Source organism: Microcaecilia unicolor, chromosome 1, assembly GCF_901765095.1.
Source record: "Microcaecilia unicolor chromosome 1, aMicUni1.1, whole genome shotgun sequence".
NCBI classification, from domain to species: Eukaryota; Metazoa; Chordata; class Amphibia; order Gymnophiona; family Siphonopidae; genus Microcaecilia; species Microcaecilia unicolor.
Window position 1 is genome coordinate 394,438,090 of NC_044031.1, and position 24,228 is coordinate 394,462,317.

Sequence of the window (24,228 nt, forward strand, 5' to 3'; positions counted from 1 at the left end):
CCAGTGCTAGAAATGGTATTCGAAGCTGATGAGTCGGAAAAACTTAATGAATTCTCTGTAAACCTGGATGATGTAATGGGGCAGTTCTACAAACTGAAGAGTAGCAAATCTCCTGGACCGGATGGTATTCATCCCAGAGTACTGATAGAACTGAAAAATGAGCTTGCAGAGCTATTGTTAGAAATATGTAATTTATCCTTAAAATCGAGCATGGTACCGGAAGATTGGAGGGTGGCCAATGTAACACCGATTTTTAAGAGTCTGATTTCGGTGCCGGGCAAAATGGTAGAGACTATTATTAAGAACAAAATTACAGAGCATATTCAAAAGCATAGATTAATGAGACAAAGTCAACATGGATTTAGTGAAGGGAAATCTTGCCTCACCAATCTAATACATTTCTTTGAAGGGGTGAACAAACATGTGGATAAAGGGGAGCCGGTTGATATTGTGTATCTGGATTTTCAGAAGGCGTTTGACAAAGTACCTCATGAAAGACTCCAGAGGAAATTGGAGAGTCATTGGATTAAAAACTGGTTAAAAGATAGAAAACAGAGAATAGGGTTAAATGGTCAGTATTCTCAATGGAGAAGGGTAGTTAGTGGAGTTCCCCAGGGCTCTGTGCTGGGACCGCTGCTTTTTAACATATTTATAAATGACCTAGAGATAGGAGTAACTAGTGAGGTAATTAAATTTGCTGATGACACAAAGTTATTCAAAGTAGTTAAATCGTGGGATGATTGTGAAAAATTACAAGCGGACCTTACGAGACTGGGAGACTGGGCGTCTAAATGGCAGATGACGTTTAATGTGAGCAAGTGCAAAGTGATGCATGTGGGAAAGAGGAACCAGAATTATAGCTACATCATGCAAGGTTCCACGTTAGGAGTCACGGACCAAGAAAGGGATCTAGGTGTTATCGTTGATGATACGTTGAAACCTTCTGCTCAGTGTGCTGCTGCGGCTAAGAAAGCAAATAGAATGTTAGCTATTATTAGGAAAGGAATGGAAAACAAAAATGAGGATGTTATAATGCCTTTGTATCACTCCATGGTGCGACCGCACCTCGAATATTGTGTTCAATTCTAGTCGCCGCATCTCAAAAAAGATATAGTGGAATTAGAAAAGGTGCAGAGAAGGGCGACGAAAATGATAAAGGGGATGGGACGACTTCCCTATGAGGAAAGGCTAAAGCGGCTAGGGCTCTTCAGCTTGAAGAAAAGGCGGCTGAGGGGAGATATGATAGAGGTCTATAAAATAATGAGTGGAGTTGAACGGGTAGATGTGAAACGTCTGTTCACGCTTTCCAAAAATACTAGGACTAGGGAGCATGCGATGAAGCTACAATGTAGTAAATTTAAAACGAATTGGAGAAATCTTTCTTCACTCAACGTGTAATTAAACTCTGGAATTTGTTGACAGAGAATGTAGTAAAGGCGGTTAGCTTAGCGGAGTTTTAAAAAGGTTTGGACGGCTTCCTACAGGAAAAGTCCATAGACCGTTATTAAATGGACTTGGGGAAAATCCACTATTTCTGGGATAAGCAGTATAAAATGTTTTGTACATTTCTGGAATCTTGCCGGGTATCTGTGTCCTGGATTGGCCACTGTTGGAAACAGGATGCTGGGCTCGATGGACCTTTGGTCTTTCCCAGTATGGCAATATTTATGTACTAATGTACTTTTTGGTCATTTTTCTCTTTTGAAAATGAGCTCCAGTGTGCCTCTTCTGCCCCTCATAATCCCTGTTGCTCTGTCATCTCCCTTTCTTCCTACCCTATCCTTTCTTAATATATAGTTCTACTACTACTACTACTACTACTTACAGTAATCTAGTCGAGATGTTATCATGGCATGGACCACTGTGGTCAGACTCATCTTTTCAATATATGGGGACAGATTTCGTAGCTGCCGTAGGTGATAGAGACAATTTTTGCAGGTCGTTTGAATTTATTTATTTATTTATTTGTTGCATTTGTATCCCACATTTTCCTACCTCTTTGCAGGCTCAATTTGTGGGATCAGAGTGAGTGATGAGTCTAGCAGTATCCCAAGAGTCCAGACCTGTGATTTTAGGGGGCGTTCATACTTCCCAAAAGGTATTTTGAAGTCAGGTATTTGTGCACTTGTATTTGGTACAAAAAAGAATCTCTGTTTTATTTGGGTTGAGGCAAAGAGGTGCTTGCTTGAAATGTGCAGGGAAGCAAAAAGTTGCATTTAGCCAAACGAACCAGAAACCCAGAAATTCAATGCTGGTGCCCAGACGTGGCCCGGCAATGAATTTCTGGATTTAACACAAGTGGCGGTTAACAAAACACTGATTGCCGCTGGCTGAATATTGGGTCCTTTATGAATAATGGACACTACAGGAAAGGTTGTTAGTGGTGTCATTTGTTTCACATGCAAGGCATACTTCAATGAGCTATCAAGTCTTTTCCATGATAGCATCTTGCTTTGAAATACACTTCCTAAGAATTAATGCAGAGAACTATTCAGGTATTGGAGCTACTAGGGTTCGTAATCAACAACCCAAAGTTCCACATGCTCCTAGTACAGCAATTGGCGTACATTGAAGCCCTGCTAGACACGGTTCAAGCTCAAACCTATCTTTCTCACTCATTTGCATTACCTGTCAGGTTCACAGCTCGGCAAATATTGAGGGCCTCCACAGTGCATGTCATATCTATGACATGCCTCTATTTGAAAGGTGTCCAATGGACCCTGGCTTTTCAATGTCAGGCCACAGGAAGTCTGATGGATGTCATCTTGGCACCTCAGAATTACAGCAATCCCTTCTTTGATAGGCAATTCGGACCAATTTGACTCTGGGACTTTCATGCCAAATTCCTCCTCCACAGAAAATTCTAACCACAGATGTATCCAACCTGGGATGGGTGCTTATGTCGATGGGCTTTACACACTGGGTCACTGGTCTGTTGAGGAGACCCAGTTTCTTATTAATCTCCTAGGGCTTTGGGCAATTTGGAATGCTCTAATTTGAGTGTTAGCATTTAAGTTAACATCATGAATGGAGCCTAGACCTGTGGTGAAGATTTAGGCTAGATTGCTTAGTTTACTGACAGGCAGGTTTTATATGTTTGTCTGTTTTCTATGTATTTCATTGTATTTGATATTTTAGACATTGTACATTGCTTTGCGATACCTTTAAAAAGTGAGTAAAAATATAATAAAATAACAAAGTAAAACAGGAACTTTACTGAGTGGCCCTCTGCACCCACCGCAGGAACTCAAAGCCAAAAAGGCAGGTTTCTTTCCCCTCTGTCTCCCTCTCACCCCCTTGAGAAACAGGAGATTCAACTTCTCCTTCTTCCAGCTCTAATCAGAAATTCTCAGGCTTCTCTGACTTAATGCCCTGGACTATACCACTCCTAAAGGGGACTTCTCTAGTAAATGGTTCACAGGGCTTTTTTTGAGGGGGTACTTGAGGGTACTGAGTACAGGGAACCTTTTCCATTGTCCGCTAAAATTGACCCATGGTCCCCAAGTTTTAATGAAAAAGCTCAGGCTCTACACACTAATTCTGCCTTGTCATAGTTTCTGTGACTGGTTGCAGGGGGCCTGGCTATTGTGGAGTGGGTCCTTCAGTGATCACTCCACCCCTGAAGGGTGGCCTGGTATTTGAGTACCGGCACCTTTTTCACTAGGAAAAACACACTGATGGTTCGGACCACTCAGCATACTGACAACCATAATATGTCCTCTGCATGGAAAATGCATAGACCTTAGTAATGAATTCCTTTACACAGAAGACTCCTTTTACATATTGGTCAAACATAAAGCAGTATCACTCGTATAATAAAAGACACCCAACATGATGTGCTATCTTGTAAAGGCTCTACCAATTTCATCTTATAAGAAAAAAACGAAGAGTTCTTTCACTGAACAGCAGCACAAAATGACATATGTATGTTGTCAGCTAGTCTAGCAATTTGGCTGACTTTCTGTTTCCAAGAAAAATTATATGCAGAATGAAATCTCCTCACCTGTTCTTAACTATGAAACTAAGTTCATAGTTGTAGGCTACAGAATTTCCCCATATTAATCCCCTAAAGTACTGCTGCATTTTGAATATTTACTAGAAGATTTATGAGTGCCTCTTCTGAGCAAAAACTGAAGTTTATAAGCACATAGGGGTCACTTTACTAAGCTGCAGTAAAAAGGGCCCTGTGCTAGCAGCGGGGGCTGCTTTTGCCATGTGCTGTGGCCCTTTTTACCACAGCAGGTAAAGTGCCTGAAAATAGCCATGGCCATGCAGTAAGATTGTCTTACCACACGGCCATGCAAGGGGAAGCACTTACTGCCACCCATTGAGGTGGCAGTAAGGGCTCCCGCACTAACCCAGCAGTAACCGGGTAGTGGGCGGCGCTGCCCGATTACTGCCGGGTTAGCGTCATGCTAGAAAATAGCCAGCTATTTTCCCTAGCGTGGCAAATGGCGCACACTGGGGCTGAACCTACCGCTGGTGCCCTTGTTGGTCCAGCAGTAGTTCCAGTTAATGTGTGGTAAGTTGGGCTTACCGCCACTTTGTGAAAGGACCCCATAATTAGCACAGATATAAAACTTCTTTGGGCATTCATTCTAAAACTTTTGTTGGCCAATGTACTGTAAATATTTTGGTGACTGAAACAAAATGGCTTGGAGAGTGATCTATTTCTGTTGATGGCTCTCTCATTCTCCCCGTCTCCTCAGCTCGAAACCTTGGGGTCATCTTCGACTCTTCTCTCTCCTTCTCTGCTCATATCCAGCAGACCGCCAAGACCTTTCGTTTCTTTCTTTACAACATCCGTAAAATCCGCCCCTTTCTTTCCGAGCACTCTACCAAAACCCTCATCCACACCCTTGTCACCTCTCGTTTAGACTACTGCAATCTGCTTCTTGCTGGCCTCCCACTTAGTCACCTCTCCCCTCTCCAGTCGGTTCAAAACTCTGCTGCCCATCTCATCTTCCGCCAGGGTCGCTTTACTCATGCTACCCCTCTCCTTAAGACCCTTCACTGGCTCCCTATCCGTTTTCGCATCCTGTTCAAACTTCTTCTACTAACCTATAAATGTACTCACTCTGCTGCTCCCCAGTATCTCTCCACACTCGTCCTTCCCTACACCCCTTCCCGTGCACTCCGCTCCATGGATAAATCCTTCTTATCTGTTCCCAACTCCAGACTTCGCGCCTTCTGTCTCGCTGCACCCTACGCCTGGAATAAACTTCCTGAGCCCCTACGTCTTGCCCCATCCTTGGCCACCTTTAAATCTAGACTGAAAGCCCACCTCTTTAACATTGCTTTTGACTCGTAACCACTTGTAACCACTCGCCTCCACCTACCCTCCTCTCTTCCTTCCCGTTCACATTAATTGATTTGATTTGCTTACTTTATTTATTTTTGTCTATTAGATTGTAAGCTCTTTGAGCAGGGACTGTCTTTCTTCTATGTTTGTGCAGCGCTGCGTACGCCTTGTAGCGCTATAGAAATGCTAAATAGTAGTAGTAGTAGTAATTGTTTTGTTTTTATTTTAAATCCATCCTCGGAATGTGGGCATGTGAGATATATATTACTCTTTTCCTTGAAATCAAGATCTATCTATCTATCTATCTATCTATAGCTACCAGTTCTGCCATTTTGCAAGAGTTTTGGTAGCAATGACCCAAAATGATTCAGGTATTAAAATTCCTGGTTAAAATCCCAGTGATTGGTAATATGTAACATAGTTTTAAACTGAAGATTTTATCACTGTGATATGTGGTAAAGAGTAGGTAAATATGAGTTCAGATAGTCTTTCATCAGCTGTTAAACTAGTACAGAAAAAGTACAAGTTATTAGAGCAACAGGTTGTGATGCACATGCTTTGCCAGCATGGTTTATGGATCTCTCTCTCCCCAGCTTGACAGTTCACAAGCCAGCTGTAATCATAGTGGTAGGGGAGGCAAACATGCCTGCAGTTACTCTTTCACTCTTCCTGACCTCCTCTGCTCAGACCTCAGCAGAGTGACAGTTTCGATACGTGGTGTGCAAGAGAGTTCAGCTGGCGCTGTGTGGTCTGGGTGTGTGGTCTCCAGGCTGGCGGAGAGGCTGCTAACAGGGTGGATGAGAAACAGCAACACTGTTTACTTTAATTTATTTCTGATGCAGGAACCGTGCCCAGAGTTCTCTTTAGCATGAAGCCATAGTTAGCAAATTCAATCCCTCACAGCTGCAAAATAATCTGACACATGTACTGTGTTCTTCTTCCACTAGCACTTGTAGGGCATCTGCAACTTCTTAATCCCCCCTGACTCTGGAACCTTTAATGTCACCACTGAATACATTTATTACCTTATTGTTAACAAAATGACCATTTATGTGTACCTTTTTTATTTTGTTGCTTAATCAGGAGCTTCAAAAATGTTGACAAGTGTTAAAACACTGATAGCAAAGCTATAGTAGTCATGTAACAATTATTATTTACATCCTACATAATCAGTGGATAGACTTAATGCTTGTGTTAAAACTATCAGATCATGCTTATGTAATAAGTTCAAATTAGATACAATGAAATTTGGATTGATTTGGGCTCTTGGAACCCAGATGCTAATTTTGCTACCTCAATTAATGGGACAAGTCTCCCTTTTAAAGGTCAAATGCTCAATCTGGGTGTTATTATTGACTTTGGGCTGTCCATTGTTAAAAAGGAAAATTCTACAACTGGGTGGCTGCATTTATGCACCCTTGTGCACATAAATTCACAGAATATTAGCACTTAGCCGTGGAACTGTAAACTTACCCACAAAAGTGTGAGCACGGGCACCTAAGTAGGTGTGCATAAATGCAAGGGGGCATACACATAGGCAGAGCTCCCACTTATAGCTGCAAAAACATATAATGTGCTGATCCTGGGTTATGCTAGTGTTCTACAACACAATCTAGGCCCTCAGATGTCATTATAAAACAGGTTCTCACCACACGGCCATGGGGCATCTAAATGGAGGTGTCCAGTTATAGAATTGCCCCCAAAGTGCTAAACACTTTCCAGCAGTTGTTTTGGCTTATTATTTACTATTATTCATGAAAAGCCCAATATTCAGCTGGCGGCAATCAACATTTTGCTAACTGCTACTGGCGTTAAATCCAGAAATTCAATGCCGGGCCATGTCTGGGTACCAGCATTGAATTTCTGGGTTTCTGGAGCTGGCTAACACATAGCCAGTTAAGTGCAATATTCAGAACTTAACCAGCTATTGGTTACTTCATAAAGATAGAACTGACATTTATGTGGTTCTCTTTATGCAGTTACTTCTGGTCGGTTAAGTGCTGGACTCTGCCCCTGGAACGCCCCCAAAATAGCTGGTTTTCAGTTCGGCGCTAATCAGATACTGTCCCCCTTAAGGATGCCAGCAGGATGGTTTGTAAGTTAGCAATATAAAAAAAAGTAACAAGTTGTGGGTGTTCTGAAATTTGTGGATAATCATGGGGGGGGGGGGGGGGCTGGGGGCAAGGGAAGGTTGATAAATGTACACTGAGGATAGTGTGCTGCTTTAATTTTTTTTCAGCCACTCTTTATCCAATGAATATTGTTTGTTGATTAGTTGAAATTACATTGCAGAGAAAGCAAGCAGCAAAATCTTTGCCATATGATAGTGGGTTTGAGTGATGGTTTGAATTAGTCAGCTCTGGCCTTGAGTCAAAACTCTGAAGAATTTATTAGCGTCAAGTGGTGAAAAAGCTATTGTCTCACAGTCTCCTTGGGGTTGTTTGCCTTATCCCCAACTGATAGCTCTGTTGGGCAATTTCCAAAATATATGAAACATTGTGTGATGTTGAAATATGAGAACAAAAATATTTTCTGTTGTAAAGTATTCATTAAAACTACTAAAGAACTTTGTAAACAATAAAAGAAAAAAATAATCTTTATGGAAGTGACTACCAGTGGTTTTGTGTAATTTTTTTCTTTTAGGACCCACCTATGATATTTAAGCTTGAAAGATAAATTCTGACTCTGTTTGTTTATTTTCCTTATGTGCGACTTCCCCGCTATACATTTAAAAAAAACCCATGATAAATCACAAATGGTTGTAGTTAATATAGGGCCTCTTTTATCAAGCCACTGTAGCAGTTACCGTGCAGCAGTGCTGTAGAAGCCCATTCAAAGTGAATGGGCTTTGTCGGCATTGCAGCACCAGGGTCCGCTAGCATGGCTTGATAAAAGAGGCCCATTATTGATATAGGGAAAGAAAAACAAAATGAGGAGGGGGAGGGGAAGTAAAACTCAATAATTAGAAACTGGATCAAGGCTGTATTATAATTTAATTTAAATAAAATGTTGAGTCACATTATTTTGTTTTCGAATTTCAAAATTAACATTCAAACATATGCATGAAAAAGAAATCAGAAACAGCATTAAGAAAACTGGATAACCCCTGAATAAAGGTAAAATAAATAAATCATCCATTAGTCTACAATATTATTGGAGTAAACCAAGAAAACAAATTATAGGAAAATCACAGAACTAACAAGGCAGGTGAATCCTATACAGTGACAACCAGATGACATGCTAATCAATTGGGACCACCAATTGGGACCTCGCTCCTGAGTCACTAAAAATTCCAACAATTGATTAGTTTCAAAGAATAGAAAATTATCACCATTATATTTTACAATGACATATAGCAGGAAATTTTTAATAAATATTGCGCTGCTCCCCCCCCCCCCCCCCCCCCCCACCATTGCCAAGACCCTTGGGCATAATCCCACAAATTATTTTCAGCACTTTTGGATCACCAGAGAAAGATCAGAAAAAATACGGTCATTAGAAACTAGAAATTGTTCATGCATATCTCTGAAATAATTATGTAACACCAAATTTCTGTCTGGTTCCAGATTACTGGACAAGAAATGTCAAACCAACAAAAAGAAGGTCCAAGTCTCCCGCAAAAAACACATGAAACAACAAAAAGAGCGGAAGAAAACCAAAATAGACCAGATAAAAACCACAAAGAGTAGGAGCACCAAAAAAGTTTATTAGGACCCTACACAGTCCGTGTTTTGGCCAACCGGCCTTCTTCAGGGGTCTTCAAATTGACGTATAAAGAGGTGCCTCCAGATTTCTCTTGGAGTGAAAAGCATAAACTGGGCAGTTCAGGAAGAATAACTGCTCATAGGATTTGAACAGGGTCTTTGCTCTCCACTCTCCCACACTGAGTGGGAGAGTGGAGAGCAAAGACCCTGTTCAAATTTAACTCAACATCCTGTATTTCCACTTTGGACTGGATATCCCCAGACTTCTCCAGAAATACTTTCACAGTTTGCTGGAGGGATAGGTCCAATATCATGATGGCTTCCCATATGGAGGGGCATAATCGAACGGGGGCACCCATCTCTAAGGGTGCCCATCTCCGGGGGCGAACTAGGGAAGGGGCGACGCTGACCGTATTATCGAAACAAGATGGGCGCCCATCTTTCGTTTCGATAATACGGTCCGGGCCACCCAAATCCCAACATTTAGGTCGACATTAGAGATGGGCGAACTCGGTTTTCGCCGATAATGGAAACCTAGAGCGCCCATCTCAAAAACGGCTAAATCCAAGGCATTTGGTCGTGGGAGGGGCCAGCATTTGTACTGCACTGGCCCCCCTCATATGCCAGGAAACCAACCGGGCACCCTAGGGGGCACTGCGGTGGACTTCAGAAAAAGCTCCCAGGTGCATAGCTCCATTACTTTGGGTGCTGAGCCCCCCAAACCCCACTACCCACAACTGTACACCACTACCATAGCCCTTACGGGTGAAGGGGGGCACCTAGATGTGGGTACAGTGGGTTTCGGGTGGGTTTTGAAGGGCTCACATTTACCACCATGTGTAACAGGTAGGGGGGTATGGGCCTGAGTCTGGCTGCCTGAAGTGCACTGCAGTGCTCACTAAAACTGCTCCAGGGACCTGCATACTGCTGTCATGGAGCTGGGTATGACATTTGAGGCTGGCAAAAAATGTTTCTAATTTTTTTTTTTAGGGTGGGAGGAGGTTGGTGACCACTGGGGGAGTACGGGGAGGTGATCCCCGATTCCCTCCGGTGGTTATCTGGTCAGTTTGGGCACCTTTTTGAAGCTTGGTCCTGAAAATAAATGGACCAAGTAAAGTCGGCCAAATGCTCATCAGGGCCGGCCTTCTTTTTTCCATTTTCAGCCCAAGGAGCCTATCTCTTACCCACGCCCCAGTCCCGCCTTCGCTATGTCTCCGACACTCCCCCTTAAACTTTGGCCGCTCCTGCGACGGACTGCAGTTGAGAGCGCCCAAAATCAGCTTTCCATTTTGTCGATTTGGCCAAACCTAAGAGAAGAGCGCCCATCTCCTGATTTGTGTCGGAAGATGGGCGCCCTTCTCTTTTGAAAATGAGCAGGATGGTGTCACAGTTGACTACTACTGGTTTCCGCAGTCCACCAAGAGCATTGTTGAGCTAGGTTAACTCAACAGTGCCAGAGGTTTTTCAGGTGTTGGAACTTTGACCCCAGTGATCTTTTCCCTGACCAAGGCTCAGGCAAAATAGGGTATTCCACACACTGGCTAGCTGCACGGTGAGGTTGACTCTGAATACTCCTTTCCCATCACAGACAGTGCAGAAGCTGACAAACTGCTTCCAGGTCTCACTGGAACCAGTCTTTCTTCCGGGCTCCAAGATGCCCATTCTGCGCTAAGACCCAACATATTATACATCAGGTCCTTCAAAGGCTCTATAGCAGATCAGGGTCGTGTTGCTGGCAGCCTCGAGAGTAGTCTGAATCAGCTCAGGAGCAGAACCTTCTACCGACAGGTAGGTGCTTGTCTGTCCTTTCCTCTTCTCAACTGCAACCAGCAGAGTGGGGAGAAAAATGGCTTACGCCAGACACCAACACGGAAGCAGACTTACAACACTTCTACCTGAGCTGTCATCTTGACTCCAGTCGCTGATAATTAAACAAATGATTTTCTTCAATTTTTTTTTTTTAATTAAGGGGCCCTTTTACCAAGTTGTGCTAAAAAGTGTCCAGTGCTGAGGTCACTTTTAGCATGGCTGTATAATGGTTGCACGTTTCCCATTTTCTCAGTTAATGGCCATGCACTAATTTCCATATCAGCATGTGGTCATTTGCTCACACCCCCTCCCCCAACATTATCTTGTACACATCCTTGTCCCCTTCCAGACATGCAGTTTGGGGCACCTCTTGTGTGGAGTATAGGAGTAGCCTAGTGGTCAGTGCAGCAGACCTTGATCCTGGGGAAGTGGGTTAAATTTCCACTGCAGCTATTTTTTATAAAACAGGTCTAGCTCAAAACATCTAAGTTTTATTGTAGCTCAAAACATCTAAATTTTAGTCTTGGACGTTTGTTTTGTTCCATTATTGCTGAAAGACACCCAAGTCTTAGGAACGCCTAAGTCCCGCCTTGAACACACCCCTGACATGCTCCTTTGAGATTTAGACGTCCTTCTGATGGACTTCAGAGAAAAACATCTAAAAAGAGGTTTTTAAAATACTGATTTGGATGTTTTTGTGAGATAAACGTCCTGATGCAGACTTATGTCACTTTTTGGACATTTTTCTCTTTTGAAAATGAGCCTGATAGTGAGACAGAATAATAGAATTCAGTACCATCCAAAACGTATTAATATTATAATTGTGTTCTCATTTCGGCAATAACTGAGAAAATGCTGTTGAAAGCTGACTTGAAGAAGAAATAAATACATTATCATAGAAATGGAAAATGTTGGCTCATTTAGATTGACTCTGGACTTCTGAAGGAAGGTAGCTCTGCCCTCATTTTTTAATATCTTTCTTTTAAATAGTAGTAATAAACAATATTTAGTGCATTTTTATAATATATTTATTTATTTAGTAGGATTTATTTACTGCATTTTTGAAGGAATTCACTTAAGGCGGTGTACAGTAAGAATAGATCTAACATAAGCAATAGGCAATTACAGCAGTAAAACTATTCAAATAACAATACAATGGTGTGGAGGGGCATTTTCGAAAGAAACGCCTAAGTCAGAATTTGGAGGAACTGGGAAGAAGGCCATTTTCAAAAAAGATGGACATCCATAGAAATCGGACAAGATGGCGGCGTGAGAGGACGTACGCCTGTGAGCTCCCGATTTTCAGCTGACATACCTAGGAAGTGGCACTCTTCCCCGGGTTAACCATGGGGAAGAGGAAGGGAAAGACCGGGGTTTCAATCCCCTCCGACCCCGAGAAACTGGCTAACCAGCAAAAGATGCTGGAACAATTTGGAATCCAGGCATTGAAGGTGCAGACGCCAACGCTGACGGGATCCGTTGCTGGTCAATTGGACCGAAGCATGGAGATGGCTTCGTTAAGCTCGACTCTGATAACAGCGCCCCCACGACCCGGAAGCAGCTTGTTAGCTGTGGGGAAGACGAACGAGGAGCCATCCAAAGTGGTGAGACCCCGAACGACTGGAGGAGGCCCCGCAGCTACTTCGACCCCGGAACAGAATATAACTGGCAGATTAAGGGCAGATAGCCCGATATCTCCCCTGGTTCTGGAGGCTGCTCCTGAGGGAAGTCGAGTGAATTTAAGACCCGCTGTCATAACATTGGAGACGCTGTAGGATGCTATCCAGGGCATCAATACCACCCTCACACAGGTAACAAAGTCTATTAAAACTGAACTCATAGAATTAAAACAAGAACAAATAGTACTATCTGGGAAAATACAAGAGAAAGATAGGAAAATTGAAACACTGGGAGAAGAGACACAGAAACTTCAGAACTTGACAGGAGTTATGGTTAAGGACAGGGAAATTCTAGCGAGGAAGCTGGAATTTCTAGATAACCGAGGAAGGAGAAATAATTTAAGATTTCTTAATTTTCCCAAGTCTCCATTGATTCCTGCAATAGACATGTTGAAGAAGTATTTTGGAGAAATTCTTGGAGTTCCGGTAGAGGGTCATCCACCAATTACCAGAGCTCAATATATTTCTGGAATTAGATCTCAATCTCAAGGTTCTCAACCTGGACTTAACCTCACTGAATTTCTGGAAAGTTCTTTAGATGTGGTAACTCAACGTACTACTCTCCTGGTGACTTTCACATTGGAACTGGATAGAAATAATATCTTTCGCTTGTATTTTAAACATATGAAGGCATTATTCTTAGGAGCCTGGATACAAGTTTTTCCAGATTTGAACAAGGAAACACAGAAAAGAAGGCGAGAGTTCCTGGCGCTTAAACCATGAATTCTCACACTAGGTGGTTCTTTTGTGTTGAAATATCTTTGTAGATGCTTTATGTCTCTTAGAGGCATATTTTCAAAGCACTTAGCCTTCCAAAGTTCAATAGGTTTCTATGGAACTTTGGAAGGCTAAGTGCTTTGAAAATATGCCTCTTAATGATGTTAATTTTGTGTTCCTGGACCCTGAGAAAATGCTGAAATGGTTAATTGCCAAAGAAGCGAGTGGTGGTGATGGAGCTACCTGAATACTCACAGTTTATGCTAGTAATATCAGCTAGTTGACCTATGTGCTTTTCCTCTCAATTTATTTGAAAATAATTCCTGATAATTTCTTATAATTTATTCCTAGTATCTTGTCCAAATATTGTGGTCAATGTAATAAGAATTATAATCTTGATATTGTTTTGGAGAAATCCTGTATCCTGAATAATTTAATTCTCACATCATGTACATGTATCACATGCTTTATATTATTTTTTTGAAAATTATAAATAAAAAAAAAGATGGACATCCATCTTTTGTGTTCAAAAAATACCATGGACGTCCTGTTATTTGGACGTTTTGCGATTTGGATGTCTTTTATTTTCAGCAATTTTCAAAAAAAAAAACAAAACCCAAGTGTAAAACGTCCAAAGTAAAACCATTGGGACGTAGGAGGAGCCAGCATTTTTAGTAGACTAGTCTCCCTGACATCCCAGGACAGCAATCAGGCACCCTAGGTGGCACTGCAGTGGACTTCATAAAATGCTCCCAGGTACACATCTGGGATCTTGCCAGGTATTTGTGACCTGGATTGGCCACTGTTAGAAACAGGATGCTGGGCTTGATGGACCTTTGGTCTGTCCCAGTATGGCAATACTTATGTACTTATGACTATTGCTCCCTTACCTTGTGTGCTGAGCTCCCCCAACCCCCCCTCAAAACCCACTACCTCCAACTGTACACCACTACCATAGCCCTTACGGGTGAAGGGGGCACCTTTATGTGGGTACAGTGGGTTTCTGGTGAGTTTTGGAGGGCTCACAGTTTCCTCCACAAGTGTAACAGGTAGTGGGGGGTATGGGCCTGGGTCCACCTGTCTGAAGTGCACTGCACCTACTACTAAACTACTCCAGGGACCTGCATGCTGCTGTCATGGACCTGAGTATGACATCTGAGGCTGGCATAGAGGCTGGCAAGTAATGTTCTTCAACATCCTTTTTTGGGGGTGGGAGGGGGTTAGTGACCACTGGGGGAGTAAGGGGAGGTCATCCCTGATTCCCTCAAGTAGTCATCTGGTCATTTGGGGCACCTTTTTGTGTTTTATTCGTAAGAAAAACAGGTCTAGCTCAAAACGTCTAAGTTTTAATGCTCGACGTTTTTGCTTTGTTCCAATATTGCTGAAAGATGGCCAAGTCTTAGGAACGCCCAAGTCTCGCCTTGAACACATCCGATACGCCCTCTTGAGATTTGGATGTCCTTCTGACGGACTTCGGAGAAAGACGTTCAAAATGAGATTTCTATTATACCGATTTGGACCCGTCCAAATGCTGACTTGTGTCACTTTTTGGATGTCCATCTCTTTCAAAGATGAGTCTGATAGTATACTACTTACAATGTCAACACAATACGTAAGATACCACTGCATTCCACAAAACAAAAGGAGCAACTTCCCACAAGCCATCTTTCTCTTTTGATCTAGGCACAGGAAGAAAAAAAAAAAGATTTTAAATGCATCCAGGTTTCAACCTAATTCATGTTTAATGTGGGACATAACTGCCATAAATAATAAATAAATAGATAGAAATTCTGAATGTTGAGCAACTGATTCTCATAACATAATGTCTGTTTTAGTGGCCCTTTACCAGAAGAAAAAAATCTCTGCACGAATATAACACATGCTAGGGTATTCCTCCAAATGACACACTGATTAAGATTTATAACACATTACTACTCTACTTATGAAAAGTTATTCCGTTATTATACTTCCTCTGTGTACATCCGTATGCTGCACAAGCAGGCATGTCTGAAAATATAATCGTATAAATATAAATGTATATTTTCGAACACATTTCCATTATTCACGATGTATTGTAAGCCACAGTGCGCCTGCAAAGAGGTGGGAAAATGTGGGATACAAATGCAATAAATAAAATTAATGAATAAATTAAAATTCTACCAACAATAAAAAAGACAACTTGGATGCATGCAGAAGTTCATAGGCTTCTTTGCTTTGTTTTGAGTGTACGTAGAACGACGGCTGCGCGGGGAAGGGGAAGCATAGATTAACCTTGTGTGACGTCATGCCGTCGTCTGTTCTCAATTAAACCTCATTGGAGAGGCCCAACTGATTTCGTTTTCCGGCGTCCCGCCCTCCTGTGACGTAATGCGGGTTTCCGGCAACAAGGCGGGTCGTCTCAATCAGAGGGAGAGAGAGGTCGTCTTATGTGTTAGGAGACGGGGCATCGGAGAAGGAAAGCTGCGGTATTGTTGGTGGGCAAATTTAGTATGATTTTGACCGGGGTGGGGAGACAGTTGCCGGATCGCGGACAGGGAGGAGAGGAGGTAGAAGAGATGGTAGACCACGGGGAGGGTTGCTCTGTCCCCTAATGTGTGTGAGGGCACCTGAATGCGTGTGACTTCATATCTTTGTTAATTCAGAAATACTAACTCGATTTTCACAATGTTAATCTGCTGCTTAGCTTTATAGATGACGCTTTGGTTTTATTGCTCAGCACCTTTCCTTTATTTATGTTTAGCTTTTGTTGTGACAATGTATCCCACTTTTTCCAATCTTTTAAGTATTTGCTTTTCAGTTCAGGTCATACAGTATTTCTGCATTAGAAGTGTTAAGCATTATGATAGCAACGAGCTTGTGATCGAGACCAGCACTCTGATTTTTTCAAGTTTATAACCGGGGTACAAGGCAATAATATGGAAAGGAATTAAAATCCTTCAGGTATTAATGATTTGCTGGTGCATGTAATTTTAAGCCACATATTGTAGGTCATTATCTAAAGAAGGGAAAGAATTTTGAATTTTGCTGATGCCTGTTTTTTAGTTGCCACTTAAACTGAGTGACATTTGGGTATGGTAGGTAATTTCCTGTTCTCGGAGGGCTTACAATCTGTGGAGAGATTTAGTGCCAAAGAAAGCTCATGCACTAAAACATATTTCTATAATCTTAGGTAGGGTTACCATATTTGCGGAGACAAAATAGAGGACACACAAAAAAAGCTGCCCTACTGCCCTGGCCCGCCCCTGCCCCATAGTCACAATGACACCCCAAGAAAGCCAGGTTCTATAAGCAGTGAAAATACTGGTAAAAGTAACAGGCATGCATTTTCGTCTGTAGTCTAAATACAGACAAAAAAGCAAACATCCATGAACAGCATTTCCCCCTTTCCTTTCCTTCTCATCCATGAGCAGCTTGCCCCCTTTTCTCCCTTCCATCCATGAGTAGCTTGTCCCGTTCTCTCCTCCCTTTCCCTACCAGACATTCCTTACAGCCCTGGTGGTCTAGTGGCGATGACCTTGCAAGACTTCCATGAAGTCTCACGAGTCCACCGCTTTTGGCAGCATCTTCAAGAAATTGCTGCATTGGGGAGGTTAGCGGCAGTGGGCAGAAAAAAGTGAGGTTCTTTCCTGCCCTGAAGAGGCTACTAGACCAGCAGGACGTTCTGTGGTAAGTTTCAGGGGGGTTGGGGAGCGAAGGCCAGCCTGGAAACAGTCCGGACCCCCGAAAAGGAGGATATGTCTGTGGCAATCCGGACGTATGGTAACCCTAATCTTAGGGGCCCTTTTATTAATGTACAATATACAGAATGTGAATTACCATGTAGCCAGGTGGCTAAGTTCAGATCTATAGATGGGGACGATTGGTGTTACAGAGTCAGTTGGGATAAATAGATGGTTTGCTAAACTTAAGGCAAGTTCTTTGTACAGTTAAACAAGATATAAAGAACTGGTCTAAGTTAGTGTGTGTAGTAGCAAGCAAGTCCAGGTGCAGAGTGGTGTACAGTTAGTCCCCTTTGTATTAAAGGCTTGAGAGAAGAGCCAAGCTTTCACTAGCTTCCTGAAGTAGAGATAGTCTTGAGTTAGATGTAGCCTCTTTGGGAATAAATTGCAGAGCATGGGAGCTACTTCTGAGAAGGTTCGCTAGCAGGTATTACATCATACAATTTTTTTTGATGAGGGTACATATAGAGGGGCTTAATCGAAAGGGACACCCAAGTTTTGCTGAGGACATCCTTGCAAAACGTCCCGATGGAGGGGTGGGGAAACCCGCATTATTGAAACAAGATGGACGTCCATCTTTCGTTTTGATAATACGGTCAGGGACGCCCAAATCTTGACATTTAGGTCATCCTTAGAGATGGTTGTCCCTAGACTTGGTCGTTTCTGATTTTTGGCGATAATGGAAACCAAGGACGCCCATCTCAGAAACGACCAAATGCAAGCCCTTTGGTCGTGGGAGGAGCCAGCATTCGTAGTGCATTGATCCCCCTCACATGACATGACACCAACTTGGCACCCTAGGGGGCACTGCAGTGGACTTCATAAATTGCTCCCAGGTACATAGCTCCCTTACCTTGTTTGCTGAGCCCCCCAAAACCCACTACCCACAACTGTACACCACTACCATAGCCCTTACGGGTGAAGGGGGCACCTAGATGTGGGTACAGTGGGTTTCTGGTGGGTTTTGGAGGGCTCACATTTACCACCACAAGTGTAACAGGTAGAGGGTGGATGGGCCTGGGTCCACCTGCCTGAAGTGCACTTCACCCACTAAAACTGCTCCAGGGACCTGCATACTGCTGTGATGGACCGGAGTATGACATTTGAGGCTGGCACAAAATATTTTGAAAGTTTTTTTGGGGGGTGGGAGGAGGTTGGTGACCACTGGGGGAGTAAGGGGAGGTCATCCCTGATTCTCTCCGGTGGTCATCTGGTCAATTCAGGCACCTTTTTTTGCCTTGCTCGTAAGAAAAACTAGACCAGGTAAAGATGCCCTTTTGTTTTCCATTATGGGTCAAGGATGCCCATGTGTTAGGCACGCCCAAGTCCCACCTTTGCTACGCCCCCGTGAACTTTGGTCGTCCCCGCAACGGAAAGCAGTTGGGGACGCCCAAAATCGGCTTTCGATTATACCGATTTAGGCGACCCTGTGAGAAGGACGCCCATCTTCCAATTTGTGTCGAAAGATGGGCGTAGTGCTCTTTCAAAAATGAGCCTGATAGTGATGCTCCTTTTAGAGGACCTTAGAGGTCTCAAAGGTGTGTAAAGAGCTAGCCTATTCTTTAATTTTGTCTGAGGACCTTGAAAATCAAACATAGAGTTTTAAATTTAGCCCTGTAAGGTATTGGTTGCCACTGTAGTTTTTGTAGGAAAGGTGTGATGTGATGTCATGCCACTTGAAGCCTTCTATCAGTCATACTGCAGCATTTGAATTAGTTGGAACTAACATAAACTCTTTTTGGTTTGACCAGTGTTCAGGGCATTTCAGTAGTCTAGTCGTGATGTTATCATGGCATGGACCATTGTGGTCAGACTCGTCTTATCAATATATGAAGACAGATTTTGTAGCTACTGCAGCTGATGGAGACAATTTTTAAAGGGTATTTGAATTTGCGGTTTCAGAGTGAGTCTAGCAGTATCCCATATTCCTGACCTGTGATTTTAGGTGGCAATCATACTTCCCAAAAGGTATTTTGAAGTCAGGTATTTTTCCACTTCCACCATTGAAGAAAGAACGAGCAGTGTTGGATTTACATTTTTTCTTCAATGATTGTCTCTTTTTGGAAAACAGGAAAATGAATTGAACATTACGTTTGGCAACATTAAATGTAATAGGGTGATCACTAAGTCAGATGGCTAGCAGTATGAATGAGTGCTGTGAGTGTGATAGGAGTGATTATATTTTCATACAATTAATATTTTTGATATGATTTAAAAAGAGATCTGGAGTATTTTTGAAAAAATGTATTTCTGTTAACTTATTCCAGTTTTGCTGTGTAAGTCCCCAAGTTTTGTATTCATACCTGGTTGAATGAGTACCAGATGGCTTTGCATAATGGGGGAGAGGTAATGTTCTCCTCATTAGCTGGTGGGAGCTTTGATGGGATTGTCTGTAAGTCCTGATGGAGAACTTTAATTTTGTTGGCAAAGTATGTGGCAAAATCATTGCCGGTTAGTTGTGACTGGGAAGGCTGGTTCTGTTGTGAAGCTTGCAGTAGGCTGCTTACTATTTTAAATAGTTGCTTGGTTGAATATGCATCTTGTTCAGTTGTTCCTGTTGCTCTAGATCGAACATCAGATCGTGTTTCGCCTGCATTGGAGGCTCGCTGCTGTTCAAATTGTGCACTTTAATACAAAGATATTTTATAGTCTTGCTCCAGACTATTTGGTAGGTATCATTATTCTTAGGAAGTCAGTTTGATCTTTTCTTATAGGTTGTGAGGCCAAGGTTTATTGCAGTTTCCTATGCCCAATGGAGTCAGGTATAAATCTATTCATGCGATGGGTTTTGCTTATATTTCAGCACAATGCTGGAACTTGTTGACTTCAGAATTAAGATTAATTCATAATCATTTACATAAGCTGTTAAAAACGTATTTGTTTGGATTATATCTGCAGTTAGGTGATTGAGGTATTTATTTAGTTGACCATTTGTTGAGAATGATGTTACTTCCTAGAATTGCCTAGTTTCTTATATATATATTGTATTCCACACGGATCCAGTATTGATATATAATGGAATATAAATTTTTATTGTATTTGTGTTGAGAGAAATATTGTTTTTTGGCTGCTAAGCCTGGTGGTACATTGCCATGTGTTTCTTACAGTTGAGCCTGTCTTCATCTAGGTGAGATTTTCACCATTTTCTTTCAAGTTGATGTCCTTGACACTTATATATGATCGTTTGTACATAGAGTATAGGATCTTCTTTAGAGGGGCTGTATTTTTCTAATGCCTGTTCTGACACGGTCATCATCTTTTTATCCATATGGGGGTTGGATAAGGCCTCTAGGAAGTTATCAGCAGTCAGATTTCTCATGTCTCGAATTTCCTTCCAAACTTTGGTTGGGCCCATCTGTTTTAGGTAGTCTTAATAGAAAATTTGGTTAGAAAATTATCAGTCCTACTGATATGGGTATAATAGTATTGACGCCCCTTCCTATGTCACCCACTATGGACCTTTAATTACCTGCTAGTTTTAGACCAGTAGCCAATATCCCCCTCTTTACAAAATTGAGTCCCTTGTAAGTAAACAATTTTTAGCTTACTTGTACATATTTTCGTATCTGCATTTTTCTCAGTTCGGTTTTTGTCTGGCACACAGTATGGAAACATTATTAGTTCTCACTTCTTATGTAAAGAGTCAGTTATGTTTTGGCTGACAAATTATTTTACTTCAATTTAACATCTCTTCGGCCTTTGATACTGTAGACCATGGCCTCTTATTGGAAAAGTTGAGAGGTATTGGCTTAACGGGGACAGTTTTTAGCTGGTTCTGTGAATTCTTAATTGAAGCTATTGTGTTAGGAAAAATAATCTTTTTTTTTTTTTTTTCTCAGTCTGGTTTCTGGGATGTGGTGTTCCGCAAGGATCACCGCTCTATGCTTTTCAATCTATATATGTCCTTGTTGGGTGCTATCGGTCTAAAAGCAGATGAGTTGCTTCGCTCAGATGCGCATGATATTTTTATGTTCTTTCCGGTAGCTAAGAATTTTACTGACACTATTAAGAGATTAACTTCTTGCATGCAGATGGTCCATGATTGGGCGTTGAGTAACAAATTAAAGCAGAATACCAACAAAATGAAAATCTTATGGTTTAGAAACCCTGGATTTGCTGTTCCTGATGTTGTCACTCATTCATCCAGTAGTTCTTTTCCTATTGAGGTTAAGTCCCATGTATTGGGAGTTATTCTCGATTCAGCTTTCTCTCTAGAATTCCAAGTAGACGTTTTGCAAGATGAGGCAGCTAAGGCTGGTAAGATCCTATTTTGATAATACGTCTTTTGCTGTGCTGGTACAGATGTTAGTAATATCCCACGTAGATTATTGCAATGTGTTGTACTTGGGGCTTTCTTTGAAACTGATGAATAAGTTGCAGATTATTCAGAATACCTTGCTAAGGTAATTTACAGACTTAAAAAATTTGACAGGATTTCTTCTCATCTGAAAGCTTTACATTGGCTTCCGATACGAATTCTGTTCAAATCATTTTGTTTATCATTTGAAGTGGTGTATGCCTTGACTTCTGAACTACTGTGTGGTTTATTGCAATCTTCCTTGTTTGACCACTCATCTCGATTACATCACCCGCTAATTTTCCATCCTCCATATGCTAGGGGTGTTCGGTTTGTGCATTTATTTAATACTCTCTAATCCTTTTCTGTAATTTCGTCATGGGATAGTGTACCATCTTGGATACGATTGGGGTCCTTTTATTTGATTTTTCAGAAAAAGTTAAAAACTTTTCTATTTGATTAAGGTTGTTGACTTGAGTATGGTGGGACAGTATGATTTAATGTATTAATGTATGTTATCTGTATGGGGGGATAATATGATTTGTTATTCTGATGTGTTTTGTTACCACTTTTTAGATATGTTTGTAAACTGCTTTGAACCCGAAAGGGGATTTTGCAGTATGTAAGTATTTTTTATTGATGATAGAGGTGTTATCTCAATGCCACCAGACTTGTGTTCAAATATGCCCCTTTACAGAACACGAAGTCTAGCATATGGCCCTTTTCATAGGTTGGAAATTTGATCACCTGAGAAAATCCTAAAGCTGCCATTGTGTCATGGAATAGTCAAAAAGCACCAAAAAACTTTTTTCTTGAAGGGAGCTCACAAAATAATTAATCAAAATATGCTCAGCTTCAATCCTATTTTCAACATATATTTTTATCGTAGCTCACTGAGTTCAAAATCACAGTGTTATCTTATAAATATTTTTATACATCTATAAAGGATCTCTCAGATCAGCGCACCTTCCCCTGGTCTCCAGCCTTTGAAAGTTAAAAATAATTGAATATTGAATATAAGAAAAACGGATAAGTTAAGTACTTGCAAATGTTATTTAACCCAATGAATATATTGGATGTAATAATTGAAAACAATAGAGATAAAAAGTTTTTTAAAAAAATATGTAAAAAGTTATGAAGAACATTTAAGGATCAATGACGAGTGCGCTACGCCCCTCTTAGACATATGCTAGGCTCATTTAGCCTTATTAGGGGAAGGTGCGCTGATCTGAGAGATCCTTTATAGATGTATAAATATATTTATAAGATAACACTGTGATTTTGAACTCAGTGAGCTACGATAAAAATATATGTTGAAAATAGGATTGAAGCTGAGCATATTGTGTCATGGAAGGCAGCAGTGGTGGTGCCTGGAGTTTCTAGGATAAAGTAGCTCAGTCACCAGATTTAACAATTCTTGCACAGATGATATTTTGCAAGGTGCTCTGTAGACCACAAGCAGCTACATTGATTACTTATTTCCCAGCTGGATTAGGAGGTATTCTGACTCAGAAAGGTGGGGGATGGGGACTTTGCGCAGTTTGATTGTCTCTTGGATCAGGACTGCTACCACTCCACCCCGTTTCTCTTATCTTGGTGCAGGATGGTGAATCCTATGGGGCATAGTTCAGCAATGTTACCAGAAGCGGAGCCAGGTTGACTGCGCAGGGGGAGCGAAAGTGGCATGAGAGCGGACTTCTGCCGGGGCACATTTTCAATGCAACGTGACAAGAAAAAAATAGGCCGGCAGAACTCCATTTAGGGGAGCGGCCGCTCCCCTGGCACCCCACCTAGCAACTCCACTGAATGTTACTCCTCTGCTTTTATCCAGCCAGGTCTCAGTTAATCCCAGGATATCTAGGTGGTATTTCACTGATGACATTATTTATTTATTTGTTACATTTGTATCCCACATTTTCCCACCTATTTATAGGCTCAATGTGGCTTACATAGTACCTTAAAGGCGTTCGCCAATTCCGGTATAAGCAGTTACACAGTGATGTTATGGTTGAATAAGGTTCATATGGAACAAACATATTAGGGAATCGTATAGAGGAAGAGTTAAGTTATGTCCATTACGTTCTTTGGTTTTGTAGAGTTGCAGGGTTCAGGTATTTAAGTAGGGTCGGTAGGGTATGCTTTTTTGAACAGGTAAGTTTTTTTAGTGATTTCCGGAAGTTTAGGTGGTTATAAGTTGTTGTCACGGCTTTTGGTAGTGCGTTCCATAGTTGTGTGCTTATATAGGAAAAGCTGGTTGCATAAGTTGATTTGTATTTGAGTCCTTTGCAGCTTGGGTAGTGGAGGTTTAGATATGTTCGTGTTGATCCAGTTGTATTTCTGATTGGTAGGTCGATGAGGTCTGTCATATATCCCGGGACCTCGCCGTAGATAATCATATGAACCAGGGTGCAGATTTTGAAAGCAGTTCGTTTTTTGATTGGGAGCCAGTGCAATTTTTCAGGGAGGGGCTTGCCACTTTCGAATCGCGTTTTTCTAAATATGAGCGTGGCTGCCGTATTTTGAGCGGTCTGAAGTTTCTTTATGAGTTGTTCTTTGCATCCCGCATAAATTCCATTGCAGTAGTCTAGGTGGCTTAGTACCATTGATTGTATTAGGTTCCGAAATGTTTCCCTCGGGAAGAATGGTTTCACACGCTTGAGTTTCCACATTGAGTGGAACATTTTCTTAGTTGTGGATTTCACGTGGCTCTCTAGTGTTAGGTTGCGGTCGATTGTAGCGCCGAAGAGTTTCATGCTTTCTGAGATGGGGAGGGTGTAATCTGGGGTGTTTAAATTTATGGGGTTGTTCACGTTGTATTGGGATGAGAGAATGAGGCACTGTGTTTTTTCTGTATTGAGTTTTAGTTGAAATGCATTTGCCCATGAGTCCATGATGTTCAAGCTGAGCTTAATTTTGTTGGTGATTTCTGTCGGATCATGTTTGTAAGGAATGTATATTGTGACATCGTCCACATAGATGAAAGGGTTAAGACCTTGGTTGG

General features: G+C 41.7%; 1 protein-coding gene across 1 annotated transcript in view; it reads left to right on the top strand.

Annotated features, from left to right (window-relative positions):
- The first annotated feature begins 15,587 nt into the window (after nt 1–15,587).
- Nucleotides 15,588–24,228, top strand: part of EXOC2 (exocyst complex component 2) — a 300,400-nt gene continuing 291,759 nt past the window's right edge. The window contains exon 1 of the mRNA XM_030210951.1: nt 15,588–15,685. The gene's annotated coding sequence lies outside the window, so the exon portion shown is untranslated. The remainder of the gene's footprint in view (nt 15,686–24,228) is intronic.